Source organism: Pezoporus flaviventris, unplaced genomic scaffold (assembly GCF_033815535.1).
Source record: "Pezoporus flaviventris isolate CSIRO_AGI_PZ_B2104156 unplaced genomic scaffold, CSIRO_AGI_Pfla_v1 ptg000066l, whole genome shotgun sequence".
NCBI lineage: Eukaryota > Metazoa > Chordata > Aves > Psittaciformes > Psittacidae > Pezoporus > Pezoporus flaviventris.
This window is the reverse complement of record NW_026892614.1, coordinates 12,875,796-12,889,344: the sequence shown is the minus strand read 5'-3', so window position 1 is coordinate 12,889,344 and position 13,549 is coordinate 12,875,796. Positions and strand designations below refer to the sequence as shown.

Here is a 13,549-nt window from a genome sequence, read left to right as displayed (position 1 = left end):
TCCTCCTTTAAGTGTAAGTCATCTACCGAAAGTTGCCTAGGAATTTAGCTGTGTGACTCCTACTGATATGACTGGAAGTTTCATGGCAAAAATGCACAAACACTGCTTTGAAAAAGCCTCTTGCAATCCAGCACTGTGGAAGCTTTGCTGTGTGAGCATTTCTCGCTTCTACAACTTGATCTGGTGTGAGCAGCAAAATCTATGGGAGGGCTTAAAGTTCAGAAAACCACTGAATGTTCTTCAGCTTTGCATAAACATACAGACTGGTACATGTCCAGTTCTCTTAGACTGTGGGCATTTTGGCCCAACCCTTAGAATTCAACTGGGGAAAAAAACCACCAAAGCACCAAAGGTAGGCAAATCACTCTTAACTCTTCAACTGATATATCGGTCAGCAAGCAGAGAGGCAGCAGCTCAATTGAGCACCAGCTCAGGGTGCCCTGGAAATGGGGCTGTAATGTGCTGATAAGCTGCAGATCAGCTCAGACCAACAAGTATCCCCTTGGGCTCAGTTCTTTCATCAGCACTTTCTAACCTGCTCTTCATTATGACTTTTTTTTTTTTTCCCCTCCTATTTGACTTGATCCACTTCTCTTTCTGGCACTGCTCCAGTCTGTTCCTGGGCAGACTGTATCTCTTATACTGTTAACTGCCAAGTAATTAGACTGGGTAGCTGAGCAGGAAACCCAAGTCATCCTCTCTCTGTTCAGGCTGTGGGAGTAGTGAAAAATTTCATTCCCTAGGCATCACAGCCCCAGTTTGGTGTGGTCCAGCCTGGTGGCTTGCAGACAATTCCATCTACCTGGCTAGCTTTAGCATGAAGGAGTGATGAGAAACAGGTAGATGTTGTCTAAAAAGAATTTTGTACATTTTGGAGCAGCTTCACAATACCACTGGTGCTGTTGCTATGGGTTTTGGGGTGTCCTAAAGATTTGGATGTTGACTTTTACCAGAGTTGGACTCATATCTTTAAAACTTAAATTAAAACTTTCCAGGTGCCTCTTGAAAAAATAATTTGGGTCATGAAGATTAGATCAATTAAGGATGTGAATTCATACCTAAAGAACACTTGGTATTAGAATATGTTAAATTAAGCTATTGTACAAAGAGTCTACAGCAGCCATTGGGAAGCTATTTCAACATCACCAGAATAACCAGTAGAGTGTCCACAACCTAGTAACTTGGGAGTCCTTATTAGATTGCGCTGAAAGTTTTCTTTTCTGGCAGGAACTGAAACACTGCAAGTTCGGTATGGAGAGCAAAACCAGAAGTAAAATTCCCTGTGGTAATGAATGATTTCCAACTAAAATGAAAGAGCAAAGCTGACAAGAACCGAAAAAGAGGAATTTGAAAGACAGCGAAAAGAAAAAAGAATGGAGGAGGAAATGACACAAACAGTGGAGACTTGTGAGTCAGGCAGCTAGGTTAGTATGGCAGGCAAAATGTACAAAAAAAGAAAATCACAGTCAACAGTCAACAAAAAGTGTCAGGTCCACCAGAAATAGTTATTTTTGAGGGGTAAGAGCCACTGCATTAAAGCATTGTGCCGCTATGAAGAGCAAAACCAGTCATCCTACTTACAGTATAGCAATGCTGATGAGACTTCCCATGAAGGGCAAGGTCTTTAATTCCCTTCTTTTATGGACATTACTCAAACAGGGTTTAATTCAAATAAAAGATTTTTCTATTGATGTTGAAACTGCTTCAATCTAGAAAGAGATTTTGAACTAGTAATAAAGCTGCTTTTTCATTATCTCTGGAAGCAAAGTATGAAGTAAGTCTACCTTTCCACCCCCACCCCCCCCCCCCAAAAAAAAGTTTATAGAGGGAGCTCAAGTATTCTATAGTTTATCCAGATAAGGGGAAGATGCAGACTTATGTCTGGCTCTGATGACAGAGGAGGGTGTCAAAGAAAAAGAGTTATGACATACAGAGCAGCATAGGTGGAAACTGCATGATAATCTGCAATATAGCAGGTTTTGTCTTCCATTGGAATGTCATTGGAATCCCTTGTTTATTGTGCAGTCAGAAGTGGTATGTGCGACTCGTTTATAAAATGTACTTTATCATTTTATGGGGAATCTTATGCCTTCATTGGGACTGCCTTAGCTTAGAGATACTAAATCTGTTGCTTTCAAGAGCTCTAGTATAATAGAGGCTTGCACTAGAAAGTTAATAAGAAAGGTAACACAGATTTTATAGTATAAGCAGTATTTTTTAAGTCAGCCATTTAAATTAATGATCCTGTCTTGAAAGTAGTTCATAAAAAGTCACACTCAACAGTGCGCACTCGTGTCTGTGACTCTGCTCTTTTGGGTGCTCAGTGTTAGTGTGGGCAGTTATTGCACATACATTCTTGCAGCTCCCATCTGTTTTGCTCAGCTGCTGTAATTTTCCCAGTTATATTTTGTATATCTGCTCCAGCTTTGTATGCTAATAGTAGAGGTCTTTAAGGTGTTGCTGCATGTTCATGGTCTAAAGCATCATGTTTACAGTGATATGTCAAGTATAGCCAAATGTTGCTGATGAGTTTCATTAAACTCATAAGCAGTTGTGAGCAGGTTGCATAGTACCAGAAGAAGGAAGCAGCAGGGCAAAGATTATTAGGGATTAAGGAAAGTAATATATTAAGGTTGTCTGTTTTATTCCTTGTGCCTGGAATGACTACAGAAAAAGGCTCTGCTCAGCTTCCCATTTTTTCGTATTTAGAAGCCCTGTAATTGTATTGCAGAAAAGATGCCTGGTATAGCTATCAGCAGACACGTAGTTTACAAAGGGCTTCTAAAAACTGCAGTGTATTGGTTTATGTGGGACACTTTGCTTATTTGTATCGCTGGGCATTGTCAGCTATTTTTCAAAACAGGAATTGATGCTTCTTTGTAGTTTGAAGACCTGTTCTAGATCCTTGGAGAGAACAGCAGTGCAAAACCACAAGTGAGTGCTTTTTGCAATTATCATTTGTAAGTACTGGTACAGGAGCTTGATGCTTTATTTGATGTCTTTTCAAGTTTGTTAAAAAATAGCTTGCAGTGTTGAATATTCCTCTTTCTGTCACTATTGCAGTATTTATTACTTCAGTATATACTTTTGAGCTCTGCTTTGCTGTCTTTAAAATAATCTGAAGGACTGATGTCTTAGCAGCCATTTGTTATACTGGATTGAAGATAAATGTTTGTCATTTTCATTTGTCAGTAGTAACATTGGCCTTGTTTTAACACTTTTTCCCCCACCTCTTTTCTTTTGCTTTTCAAAGCTCTCATGCTTTTACTCAGCTCTCCTTTTCATCTCTTTTAGTAACCAGATTCTATGGCAGCGTTTGGGAGCAAATTCCTCACTCCCTTCCCCCCCTTTTTTTTTTTTACTTTTTTGGGGTTTGGGTTTTTTTTCTTTTTTTTTCCTGTGCTGCACTGCTGTGTTACTGTTCCATAAGGAAGTTTTTTTGAGCACAAGCATCTTCTGCATTAAATAATTGTATTTGTTGAAGTACAAAATGTATTTTATCCTCTGGCTTTTTGTCTGTAGGTGCCTGGGTTCCTCCTAATTTGTATATCATGACTAGCCAGCATGTTGAGGTGGAGAAAAGGTAATTAGCGCTATTAAGAGCAGCATGAAATTTTGCAGAGTCCTTTTGGAGAAAAATATCTGGAGGAGTTTGAGTAATTCAAAGGAATCTTTGGCAGTCTTTCCTTTGTGACCTTGAATTGAAAAGCCAGTGGGTTACTCATTAAATATCAATTTTTGGTTGTAAAGGACTAAAACATTAGGTGTAATAGTGTCTACTTGAAACTTCATTGTAACAGCCACTGTGGGAGAACTTAAAACAGCTACTGGACGTTTTAGAAGTCTTGGTGTTGCTGACCAGGTGTCACTGTGTCTGATGGTCAGTGGATGTCGTGGTTTAAACCCAGTCAGGTAACTTGTTCACTCACTCCCAGTGAGTGGTGCCGAGCTGACAACAATTGAGGTCCGTGTCCCCCCCCCCACCGGGGTTCTCCCCCACTCCCGGAGGAACGGGGAGGAGGATCGAAAGAGTGCAACTCCCACGGGTTGAGACAAGAACAGTCCAGCAACCAATGTACACAAATCACCACCGCTACTATCAACTACAACAATGATAAGGGAAAATAACAAGGGAAGAGAATACGATACCACCGGCCAAGAAGACGAGTTCCACCCGGAAGCCCTGTGTCCTTCCGGGTAACTCCCAGTCACCCCCCACCCCGGGCATGACGTGCTGTGGTATGGAATACCTCCCTGGCTAGCCCGGGTCAGGCGCCCCATCTCTGCTTCCTCCCGGCTTCCCCTCCTCCCTGGCAGAGCATGAGCCTCACAAAGTCCTTGGTCAGGGTAAACATCACTTAGCAACAACTGAAAACATCGACTTCACCAACACTGTTCTCAGGCTGGAAGTCAAAACACAGCACTGCACCAGCTAGCACAAAGGAAAAAAAAAACAAACATGACTACTACTGCTGAACCCAGGACATTATCCACCCCTTATTCCATACCATTCACGTCGTGCTCAGATCCCACATTTTCAATACACCATCGCTCTCCCATATATATACATCCATATACATACAGACCAAGAGGAAAAGATAATTTTCTTAGTGCATGGACCAATCCCTATAATGCTGCCGAGTCCATTCGGTCCATGATGTTCAAAGTTCATTCTCTGTTGGGATGATGGCTGGAGGGAAGTCAGGGCCATTCGCTGGTGACCTGGAGACATCTAGTTGATGGGCTATAAAAGCATTACACAGCAGGCAACGGCATACAATTGAGTTCACTGGCTGTTTTCCCCTAAAATCAAATCCCCTTGAGGTATACATCGGACTTCCCCATCTTCCTGCATTACCCACCAAGTATATCCAGGCCCCTGAGCAAAAGCAATCCCACGAGTGGGTTTGCCTTTACCTGAAGCAGGAATAACCCAGACTGTCTTCCCCAGCAAATTCTTCATATGCACCACGGGAACTTTGTCCCCCTCTACAATATGTAAAAGTTCTGACTGGGCTGGGCCGGCCCTGTTGGCAGATCCTCTGGTGTTGACCAACCAGGTGGCCTTTGGTAAGTGTGTATCCCAATGCTTGAAAGTTCCCCCACCCATCGCTCTCAGTGTAGTTTTTAACAGCCCATTGTACCGTTCAATTTTCCCAGAGGCTGGTGCATGGTAGGGGATGTGATATACCCACTCAATGCCATGCTCTTTGGCCCAAATATCTATAAGGTTATTTCGGAAATGAGTCCCATTGTCTGACTCAATTCTCTCTGGGGTGCCGTGTCGCCACAAAATCTGTTTCTCAAGGCCCAGGATAGTGTTCCAGGCAGTGGCATGGGGCACAGCGTATGTTTCCAGCCACCCGGTGGTTGCTTCCACCATGGTAAGCACATGGCGCTTGCCTTGGTGGGTTGGTGGCAGTGTGATATAGTCAATCTGCCAGGCCTCCCCATATTTATACTTCAACCATCGTCCTCCATACCAAAGAGGCTTTAACCGCTTGGCTTGTTTAATTGCAGCACATGTTTCACACTCATGAATAACCTGGGCAATAGTGTCCATTGTTAAGTCCACCCCTCGATCACGGGCCCACCTGTATGTTGCATCTCTGCCCTGATGGCCTGAAGTGTCATGGGCCCACCGGGCCAAAAATAATTCACCTTTATGTTGCCAATCTAAGTCCATCTGAGCCACTTCAATCTTAGCCGCTTTATTCACTTGTTGGTTGTTCTGGTGTTCCTCAGTAGCCCGACTCTTGGGTACATGGGCATCTACATGACGTACCTTCACCACCAGGTTCTGCACCCTGGCAGCAATATCTTTCCACAGTGCAGCAGCCCAGATGGGTTTACCTCTGCGTTGCCAGTTGCTCTGCTTCCATTGCTTCAACCACCCCCACAGGGCATTTGCCACCATCCATGAGTCAGTATAGAGATAAAGTACTGGCCACTTTTCTCGTTCAGCAATGTCCAGGGCCAGCTGGATGGCTTTCACCTCGGCAAACTGACTCGATTCACCCTCTCCTTCAGCAGTTTCTGCAACTTGTCGTCCAGGACTCCATACAGCTGCCTTCCATCTCCGATGCTTTCCCACAATACGGCAAGAGCCATCAGTAAACAAGGCATACTGCTTTTCACTTTCTGACAGTTTATTATATGGTGGGGCCTCTTCAGCACGCACCACCTCCTCCTCTGGTGACATTCCGAAATCTTTGCCCTCTGGCCAGTCCATGATGACTTCTAGAATGCCTGGACGACTGGGATTTCCTATTCGAGTTCGTTGTGTAATTAGTGCAGCCCTACTGCAGACTACTACTGCTGAACCCAGGACAGTGGATCATCCCTATTAGCCACAAGGTATCCCGTTAAAAGCTGAATCACGATTTCTCTTGTTGCACAGTTTGTCTCCTCAGCCAAAAGAAGTTTGAACTGTTCCTTCTTTTCATAATATAGGCATTAGGTGTTGTCAGTTATTGTCATGGGGCTTAGCTCCTGCATAAAGCCTGATGGTCTGTTTGTCTTGGAAAGCTACGTAAAGGGCTCGTTCTGTTCTTGGCTTTGTGGGTTGTTGGGGTGGGTTTTTTTGTGTGTGTTTTTTTTTTTTTTTTTAATCTAACAGTGTTAAAATGAATCTTACTTTCAGGAAAATCTTATGGCAATTTGAGGAAAAGGGTTGAACTCTCTTGGTGCCTATGCACATATTGAGTCTTGTTGCCTTTTTAGCCTGTATAATGGCTTCCAGATGATCTCCTGTGATTGCTGACAGTCCACAGGGGGCAGGTGGATACTTGGCTTTCCTTGATGTTTAGGCTTTGCTTTGCAAGGATAAATGAGTAAAAATAAAAGGGTTTTTTTCTGGGGGGGTCTGAACAGATGGTCAGCAGAGGATTGAAGTAATAAGTAGCAAACTGTCAGAGAGGAAAGCCAGGTAAAAGAAAATGTGAAGAAAATGTAAGCAGATTGTTCGCTCTCCCTCAGCCTTCTGCTTCATTTCTCCCTAGTTGCACAGTGAAGAATGGAAGGGAAATAGGAATGGAAAGGGAAAGGAAAATTTCCTCATGTTTTTTGGAGAGGATATGGTAATTTCAATGCTAAGGTGTGTTGATAAACTGTTGTGTAATGTTCTATGTAAACAGTAACTTGGGTGACTGCAGAGAAGCTAGCAAAACAGGAGGATCTTACCCATGGAATGGGATGGGAGAGTAAAACTCAGCCCTTGCTTTGCCTGTAGGAGAATCTAGGAGGCTCTGCCCCTAAGAATTTCTCAGTGCGGATGTCCAGCATCCTTCCAGAAACTGGTGCTGTGCAGTCACTCTGGAGCTAAGAATTGTGCATGGTTCTTCATCTTTCTAAATAAAGTAGAACTTGTCTGTCATGAAGAAGACCTTTCAGGGGAAGTTGGCTTATTTATGTCAGCAGTTTAAAGCAGAGATACAGTTTGGGTTTGAGTTCAGATTTTTTTGCAGTAAAATGGAGAATGTTACCATCCGGTACCAGACGTATGAAGTAGTAGGAATGGTTTTCTCTAGGTCTGCAACCAATTTAAAGCTTCATTTGGTGCACACCAAACATCTGCAGCTTTTGAATCATTTATGGAAATGTAACAAAACCTGTGATAAGAGTTTCTGCACCTGGCCTGTGGTACCTCAGAGGTGGTGTGTGCAAGAGAGACATTTAAGATAGAACTCCTGGAGGCTGATCCCAGACCCATGGCTGGACAGGTGGGTGGTCTTGTGCTAATTACTTGATAACCCTCACTAGGCTTTATATAGTCTCCATAAGTATCAAGGCAGGTCTACTATCATGTAACATCAGTGCTCTGTTCTCTGCTGGGCCAACATTTCACCTACCGCCCCTTTAATTTAGAAGCAGTGTGCTTGCTTTAATGCTGTGTAATAAAACAATTTGTAACATTTCAGCTGATTTTTCTTTAAAAGGTAGATTATTTACTGAAAGTATTTAGAAAGTAATTTGCCTCCTTCCGCTCCTGTCTCCCATATCTAGCACAGGAGGAACCACTGTGTGTCAGGCTAGCCAGGTTTTGCAGAAATGGGAAAGCAGCCTTAGAAACCTTGTGAAAGTATGGTAATTCTTTTCAATTTTGGCAATTTAGTCATCACAGAACTTGAAGGGTTACCTGTCTCTTTGGATGAAATGTAGCACATACAATGAAGAAGCTTCAGGAGGTAAATTCCTGGAATGTCTGTTTCTCAAATGTGCCTTTTAATTCAGGGTGGTTCCCCCTCCCCACTCGTCTGCTCTGCAAACCTTTTATGCCATGCTCAGAGAGACAGAATTGTAAGTTGTTACAGGCAGAGCTGCTGGCGCCGCCTGTCATTTCTCTTTACAAGATCTAGCTTTCTAGGGTTTTATTTCTTTGTCAAACTTCTGTTCATGCTGGGATTTTCTGTAGCTTGTATCTGCCCTGACATCTACCTTGAGGGCAGGATGTGGCTTCTCTTTAAAATCAGTATTTCTATATACTATATATGTTTACCTATAATTTTTTACAAAGGCAAGGTATCACTTGACTCATTGCAGGCTCAAATTCACTTTTGCAGCAAGGCTTAAAAATTAAGCAAGCTGTAAATATGTAAAGAGCCTTGTAGGCAGAGACACAAATGGAGCATGTTCTTCACTATGTGCTTTGTGCATGCTCTGCTATGTGTAAATCACTGTCATCTCTCCAAATGAGTTGGTTCTTGGCGTTTCTGGTGTGTCCTGAAGAGAGGAAACTGATTGCCTTGGGTATAGCATTGCCCACCCACTCCCAGCATGTCTAGAGGTTAGACTGTATGCTTCCTCCTGTTCAGGATGTACCCATGTACTTGACAGAAAGTTAACAGCAGACCTTCTGTGTCGACAACCCCAAAGGGAAATTCCTGAGGAAGATGAATTGTTCACTCTGTACTTTTCTGCTTTTCCTGTTTCAGTGCATTGTAAGAGGGAAAATGTTATGCTGTCCCGTGCTCTGCCAATTTTGTATTTCTTTATTACTCTTCATATATTTTTATTTCATATATTTTTATTACTTCCCTCAGCAAAGATGAAGGGTATGAAGTGGCAGTATACTGTGAGATTTTAAGCACAAGAGAGAGCAAAGTGTTTGAAGACACTGATGCTTGAGCTAGAACCTTTAATTGTTTGTTTCTGTATATCAGAAGAGTTGTCCTATGATATCAGAGCAGTTGACAACAAGTGCTGGAGAGACAACTGAAGCTGATGGCAGAAATACTCATATGGTCAAGGGGCAACATAGTGCCTCTCTCTGAAAGCAGTGGAGTGGTATTTGACAATAGATCCATGAAAGCCCTCTGTCCTCTTGGAATGGGATTATGGTAAGGTCAACATTAGCAAATCACCCAGCAGTTGCTGCAGACTCTGCTCTATCCAGAGGGATTCAGGCTGTTTAGCAGCCCCACATAGTACAGCCCTGCTGCATTCATACAACTCAGTCCCTGCAGAACTGCTGTGTTAGAGCTACCCACTGGTGGTATGTCACTGCAAAGCACTGCTTTACATTTGTGTGACAGGACAGTCAGTATCCTGCTCTCCAAGCCACTTGTTTTTAGAAGGAGGAAGAAAGCCTGTGGTTGTGTTATGAAATCATTTCCAATTAGGTAGATGGTATCTTCAACTCCATCAGGTAAGTTTGGGTTGTCTTTACATGTGTGGCTTTCATTTCATAGATGTTCAGTACTGATTTTAGTCTTTCCACTTCACTTTTATGTAGTGTTCCTATTCACAGAACAGCCAATCTGTTTAGATGACTCCTAAGTTTTGACCCCTTCCTTTCTGGTGGCAGTAATTTCCTGAGGCAATTTTTGTGCTCTTCTGCAATGGTATTTAGAAGATTATCACATTCCTTATAACAAACCATAATTGCTGGAAGAGATGGGCTGTAGCCACGTATCTCAGTATTTACTTCAGTACTAGAAGGCAGTCAGTAAACCTGCGTAGAATATGGTGGCTTGACTTAACCCAGAATTTTAGCTCTAATTATTCGAGTATTTGCATGTCTTTATTGAGGCATCTATTTCCTTTTCTTTAATCCTGGCCTTTTTTGTTCTTGTTAATCAACTTCCCTGGAAGTAATGCACTGGAGAGAGGCTGTTCTTTATGCAGAGCTCATTCTTTGGGTTTTTCTTCTTTCTGTCTGCAAGATGCAAAATGCCTTACAATCCTGTAATCTAAGCTCTTGTTATTGGGGCTTGGTAAATCAGTTTGACATCTAGTTGAGTATCTGAGATGTCATCATTGAAGTTTGACTGTCTTTTCAAGTTAACTTTTAAATATATCGAAGCCATTCTGCAGTTTTTCAGACTTCAACTTCACACATTAACACAGCACATCTTCCACGACAGGAAACATCAGATATTTTCAACTAATCATGTTCTGGTTTTGCATTTTTCTTAGTGTTAATAATAATTTCTGCATTTAAAAACTGTATAGTGACAGGACAAGCAACCTGTCAACCTTGTTCACTCTTAATCCTGCATTCAAGAGTTTATCATAGGTGAATCAATGCATATCCATCCGTTACTTCTATTTTTACATTATCGTTAAGAGCGAAATCTCATCTTAGATCATTAAATCATACAAAAATCTCACTGAAGCCAGTGGGAGTTTTGCTTTACCTGACTATTAAAGTATTTGAGAAGGAATGTAATGCTTGTGGATTGGAGAGGCTAATTGTGTAAGCTTCAGGTTTGTTCTGAGGGCAGGTAATGTCTGGCAGTATTTTTTGTGCTGGGTCTGCATCTGCTAGCAGCCATTGTGGCTGTTCCAGCCTTTGATTTTGTGTAAAAATATGTGTCACTGTTCACAGAACCATAGAATGGCTCACCCCCACTCTTCACCTACAAACAACCCCCCTCTCCCCCCCAAAAAAACAGCCAACAAAAACAAAAAAAAGGCCTTTTAGAATCAAAAGCAAGAAGTTAACTTTGGATTTGCATCTCTGGGTCTTAGGGTGTGGGTTGCTTGTCTGGTAGTGAACTACAGACTTGTGGGCTAGCACTTAAAAACTGCTGTGATATTGGCTACCAGTCTTTTGAGGCCCTTTATTCTTCTGAGGTGCCAAGCTCTTACATCCCTACACCTGGAGCTTCCATATGGACACTGGGTTCAAGGTGTCTTCAGTCAGATACTCAGTTTTACAAAGTTTTTGAAAACATTGATCATAGAATCCAAAGCATATGTCATGGTCCATAGATCTTTGTAAGCTCAATTTGTGAGGACCAAGATTGGAGAACAAAAATGATGATATACTTCCATGTGCAGGCTCAAATAGTAATAGAGGTATCATTACGCTGGTGGGGCTGCTTTTAGATGAGAAACATCACATGATGTTATTTTAGAAGAACACTATGTAGGTTAATTGTTGTAAGATGCTTACACAGCTTCTAAAATGGCAGATTTATGCTCTGTAACAACCAAACGGACATGCCAGGAGCTCACCATTGCCCCTCAGCTCCATCTGGCCAGGAGTGCTTCCAAGACTGGACTTTTCCTGCTGCTGTAAGGAGGAACAAAAATATATACTAAAATAAGAGAAAGAAGTGCTGAATCACTTTTTTTCAATTAAGGCTTCATAAAAAAGTCTTTTTAATCTTAGTAAATGCCCTGGTGTCTGATTTTCTGTATTTATACTTATTTTAATGCCTCCTCTTAAGGCCGATAAGAGCTAAGCATGTAAATTCCCAGAGAACTGATGAAAAAAAGCAATCCCCTTCACTTAAATGTAAAAATAAACCATTTGGCATGTTTATGCAGAAAAGAGTCTCATAAATTATTGTAGGTTTTTTTTTCCCCTCTGTCATCTAGTACTTTCTTAGCTAGGTTGAAGGCATGCACAGCTTTCTGCTTGCATTTTTTTTCTTTGAAGTGATGGTGAATATATTCATTAATTTAGAACAAAAAATCTGCTAATTTGTTACTTGTCTTCTGTTTCAAATGGATGATCTAAAAGGGTGAAAGTACTTCTTTATTTGGTGCAGTGGTACTTGCAGTTTGTTGTGAGGGAAATAATCTCTCTAAGATTTTTAAGCAGTGTTTTCCTTCAACAAAATCTCTAGGTCACAGCTTGTCCAATTACATGCAGAAGAAGGCAAGGAGACAGAGCTAGTCTGGGGAGCTTTCTTTTTCAGCAGCAAAGTTTGCATTTCTTTTAATGTAGTTAAAACATTTGACAGGAGAGAGTAGAGTTTAGTGATGTGAGGTGATTTCCAAATGAGTGTTAGCTTTTTACTGACCTACTTTTGACTAGTGGTGTATTCTTGTCCGTTACTTTTTGTCATTGAATAATGCTGATATATTAAGCTGTGTGCTTCAAGGGCATTGTAGAATTGCATGTAGGGGCACGACTGAACTGTGAAAGTGCGAATTACTCTATCAGATCATACCCAATTAAAAAGTGACAAGCACAGCAGGAACAATTGAAAGCAAGGTTTATCTTTCATGTAACATAAGAAGTCACTATATCGGTTAGAAACAAAGTGAGTGTGAAACAGATTCTCCACCTCTTCTCATCCCTCTTCAAAAATTAATAATATCTGCTGACTTTATTATCCAAAAGAATAAGCTCCTGAGTTGAAACAGCTCATGTTGAAGGATATTATGACAATAGCAAGCGAAGGGGAAGTACAGCAGCCATACACCTTTAAGCTATCTGCTATCAAAGCATGCACTGGCCCTCAGGTCAGCACGTTGGGGACTGACTGATAGGGAGTTTGGAAAAAGTGATGGTATTTTATATAAAGCTGTAGTGTGTCATTAAAGGAAAGCTTGCAGTCTTGCAGGCTCTCCACAGTTCCGCAGGAAGCGTAGGAATAAAAGCATGGTAAAGAAACAGAGAACTTCTGGTAAGTCCTGTAGTCATTAGAGAACTGCTACAAACTGAGGAAACTTTTTTAGTCTCCAGTGCCATTATCCTTATGTAACCTTTTGCATAACATTCATCAGCACTCTTCTCACGGTGAGATGGGTCTGTGAATATACAAATGAATGCAGTTGTCTATGTAAAATACAATCTTCCAGAATCCTGCTGGCTCAAGATGTGTTGCAGAACCTATTCTGACAGTGAACCTGGATTAAGGATGTTACAACATTGTGGTGCTTTCCAGAGTACTAGGGTTGTGGTGTTTTATTTTGGTTGGTTGGTTGGTTGCTTTTGTCATCATTTGTAGGGTTTTGGGGATGTTGCTATTCTGATAAAATCTCTTGCAAATTAAATACCCTCCCCCTCCAAGTAAATTACCTTTGCAAAATGTGTCCTATATATGCTATTAGGATGCAGACTGCTTAAGTGATGTGTAACTGCTGTGTGACCAGGTAAATACCACTGTCTGCAGACAGTTGATGTTAGGTTGACCCTGATGCTCACTGCTAATGGTAATACCCATGCGGCTTCATTTAGTGAAATCCTCTGTGTGTATGTGTGTGTGAACAGAACTTTAGCACAGCTGATTTGGTTAATGCTGAGTTTTCAGATTAGGCTTTAGTGTGTGACATTTTATTTTGTGCTGGGAAAAAAAAAAAAAAGAGCGAG

The 13,549-nt window shown here is 41.6% G+C and overlaps 1 protein-coding gene across 4 annotated transcripts in view; it reads left to right on the top strand.

Moving 5' to 3' along the window:
• The window catches only part of DISC1 (DISC1 scaffold protein), a 235,023-nt gene that overhangs the window by 161,955 nt on the left and 59,519 nt on the right, over nucleotides 1-13,549 (top strand). The gene's annotated exons all lie outside the window — the stretch shown is intronic.